At 39.6% G+C, this 3,893-nt stretch overlaps 1 non-coding gene across 1 annotated transcript; it reads right to left on the bottom strand.

Annotated features, from left to right (window-relative positions):
* Positions 1 to 378: 378 nt before the first annotated feature.
* LOC132310601 (small nucleolar RNA R71) lies at positions 379 to 485 on the bottom strand. Its single transcript, XR_009482653.1, has one exon. It is a non-coding gene; the product is annotated as a small nucleolar RNA R71 (small nucleolar RNA).
* Positions 486 to 3,893: the final 3,408 nt, after the last annotated feature.

The following is a 3,893-nucleotide window of genomic DNA, read 5'->3' as shown; positions in this document are numbered from 1 at the left end:
CTCAATCCTCTCAATCCTCCAATGGTCCTTAGGGATCGTTACACTCTAAATCAATATAATGAACCTACTTACATTCAATTGCCAAATTTCCGTGCTCATCATTATGAGATTAAGGCTTCCACCATTAACATATGCCCCCTTTTCTATGGGTTGAGTAATGAAGAGCCTTATAAACATTTAGATGAGTTCTTAGAAGTTTGTTCCACCGTGAAAATCACGGATGTTCTGGAAGAAGTCCTAAAAATGAAGCTTTTCCCTTTCACTCTTCGGGATAAAGCTAAATATTGGTTTAACAACTTGCGGCCAAATACAATCACCTCTTAGGCATAATTGCAACAAGAGTTCCTAAAGAAGTATTACCCCGCAAGTCGAACCGATGCCATGAGAACTTCCATTCGTGAATTTAAACAACAAGAAGGAGAACCCCTTCATGAAGCATGGGAACGTTTGAATGACTTACTACGAAAATGTCCACATCATGACATTCCTAAGTGGCAATTAGTTTAATGTTTCTTTTCAAGTTTATCCGATGCCAATAAGGGCATTGTTGATGCTTCTTGTGGCGGAAGTTACATAGAAAGAAATGAAGATGAAATTTGGCTTCTTTTCGAAAAAATGAGTGAAAACTCAATGCATAGATCTTCATCTTCTAGGGGTGGTCACCTAGCAAATATGGGAGGAAAGAAAGCTCTAAATCAAATAGACTCTTCCATGGAAATTGCCGCCGAGGTCAAAAATCTTACTTAAAGATTTGATAAATTCCTTTTGAATCAAGGTCCGGTAATTCAATCTTATTCTCATCCTTCCAATGAAATGTGCATGACTTGTTCTAGTTACACTCACCATACTTCAAATTGCCCTCTTGGACAAGTCATACCAAGTGAGTCTCAAGAACAAGCAAATGCAGCTTTCATTCATCAAGGGAACAACCCTTATTCCAATACTTAAAATCCGGGGTGGAAAAATTATCCTAACTTTGCATGGAGAAATCAAGGAGACGGTGCAAACCCTCCTCAAAATCAAGGTTACCAAGCAAAGTATGTTCCCCCACATCTCCAAAATCAAAATCAGAATTCTCAAGGTTACCGTCCTTTATTCTATCCTCAGAATGTGAATCAATACTCTCAACCTCAAGCATCAAATTCTCAATCCTATTCTTAACCTCAAGCATCAAATTCTCAATCTTACTCTAATCCAAATCAAGCGCCTCCTAAAAGTTCCGCTTTTGAGGACAAGGTCTTGCAAGCCTTAGGTGATCTTCGAAAAGATAATCAATTGTTTCATTCTCACTCTCAATCAATTGCAAAGCTTGAAGCTCAAATTGGGCAATTAGCTAATTCTTTAAATGTGAAAGATAAAGGTAAGTTGCCTAGTCAAACTGAGACCAATCCTAAGGGGCAATTTATGGCGCAAGCAAGTCCTTTATCAGAATTTTCTAAAAATGAGCAAGTTCAAGCAATTACTACCTTGAGGAGTGGTAGGAAAGTGGATAATAAGGTAGAGGTACCTAAGGAGGATAATGAACTGAAGCAACCAAGTGGTAGCATCCGTCCCATTCCAAATCCTATTCCTATTTCTTTGGATGCTAGTGGTTCCAAAATGGACATTCCGTCATCTTCATCATCATCTCCCCAATTAGAGAAGCCTTATGAGCCAAAAGCTCCATTTCCTCAAGCTTTGAAAGAGACTTCATCATTTGGGAGACAAGAAGGGAAAATTCATGATATGATGGAAGTGTTTAAACAAGTAAAAATCAATCTTCCTCTTCTAGATGCAATTAGGTAAATTCCACCATATGCAAAGTTCTTAAAGAACTTATGCACACAAAAGAGGATGAGTAAAGGAAGGGACCTTAAGAAAGTGCTTTTAACGGAACAAGTGAGTTCCATCATTCTGTCTAACACTCTTCCTAAGTTCAAGGATCCGGGTGCTCTGACCATTTCTTGTGTTATTGGAAACCAAGAGGTTTGTAGAGCTCTCCTTGATTTAGGTGCAAGTATCAATCTCATTCCATACTCTGTTTACTTGCAGTTAGGATTAGGGGACTTGAAGCCAACATCGGTAGTAATCCAACTAGCCGATAGATCAATTAAGAAACCAAGGGGAATTGTTGAGGATATTCTAATTAAGGTTGATAAATTTTATTTCCCGGTTGATTTTGTGGTACTAGATACTGAGCCAGTCCCTAATCTCACCAATCACATTCCAGTCATCCTAGGAAGGCCATTCCTGCCACTGCCAATGCCACCATTAATTGTAGATCCGGCATTATGGACATCTCTTTTGGCAACATGATGGTTAAGCTTAATGTATTCAATGTAAGTCAACATCCCACAGATGAAGACGAGTGTTTCTTAGTAGATGTCTTGGATGAAACCATAGAGGAGACTCTTCCCTCTATTTTATCTAAGGACCCTCTTGAGGTGTGCCTTTGCGAAATGTTTGAAAGTTGTGGTTTTGACACAGAAGGATCCATAAGTGAGGTGAATGCTTTAATGGACTTTATGGCCACTTTGGATTACCCACCTTGGAAAAGCAAGAAAGAACCTCTTCCTTCACTCTCTAGTACTCCACCAGTTCTATCTCTCATTTCTCCTCCTATTCTTGAGCTTAAGCCCCTTTCCATCAAATCTGAAATATGCCTTCTTAGGCCCAAAAGAGACTCTTCCGGTCATCATTGCTTCCAATCTTGAAAATGACCAAGAGAATGATCTTTTGGAAATGCTTAAAGCTAACAAAGAAGCCATTGGATGGAGTGTGGCTGACTTAAAAGGCATTGACCCTTCTATTTGTATGCATCGCATACACATGGAAGAGGATGAAAAGCCATTTAGGGATGCTCAAAGGAGATTGAACCCAAATATGAAGGAAGTTGTCATGAAGGAGGTTGTGAAACTTGTAGATGCAGGAATCATTTATCCTATCTCTGATTCCAAATGGGTTAGTCCAACTCAAGTGGTTCCTAAAAAGTCAGGAATTACAGTTGTTGAAAATGCTAAGGGTGATCTTATTTCGAAACGCACCACCACTTCATGGCGTGTTTGCATAGATTACCGAAAGTTGAATTCTGCCACTAGGAAGGACCATTTTCCATTGCCTTTCATTGACCAAATCTTGGAAAGATTGGCTGGGCAACAATACTATTGCTTCCTAGATGGTTACTCGGGGTACAATCAAGTGGCCCTAGATCCATTGGATCAAGAAAAGACCACATTCACATGTCCTTTCGGTACATTTGCTTATCGACGGATGCCTTTCGGATTGTGCAATGCTCCTGCCACTTTCCAAAGGTGTATAATGTCAATTTTTTCGGACATGGTGGAGAAGTATTTAGAAGTCTTCATGGATGAATTCTCGATTTTTGGGTCCTCATTTGATTCGTGTCTCCAAAATCTTAAAAAAGTGCTTCAAAGATGTCGTGAGACTAATCTTGTGTTAAGTTGGGAAAAGGGCCATTTCATAGTTCAAGAAGGAATCGTGCTTGGACATGTCATCTCTAAAAGAGGAATAAAAGTAGATAGAGCAAAAGTTGAGCTAATTTCTGAATTGTCTCCACCTACTACGGTGAGAGAAATCTGCTCCTTTCTAGGACATGCCGGTTTTTATCGCTGGTTCATCAAAGACTTTAGCAAAATTGCTAGACCCTTGTGCAACCTTCTTGCCAAGGAGACTCCATTTGTCTTTGATGAAGCATGCCTAAATGCTTTTCATCAACTTCGCACTCTTCTATCATCCGCTCCCATCATGCAACCTCCAAATTGGTCATTACCATTTGAGATTATATGTGATGCTTCCGACTTCGCAATGGGTGCTGTTTTGGGGCAAAGGGTAGGTAAACTACCATATGCTATATACTATGCGAGTAAGACTTTCTCAGATGCCCAATTGAACTA

This window comes from Cornus florida, unplaced genomic scaffold (assembly GCF_030987335.1).
Source record: "Cornus florida cultivar Cherokee Brave unplaced genomic scaffold, ASM3098733v1 CherokeeBrave_3.0.0_Hap2_Chr05, whole genome shotgun sequence".
Classification (NCBI taxonomy): Eukaryota; Viridiplantae; Streptophyta; class Magnoliopsida; order Cornales; family Cornaceae; genus Cornus; species Cornus florida.
The sequence above is the reverse complement of the archived record's forward strand: the minus strand, read 5'-3'. Positions and strand labels throughout refer to the sequence as shown.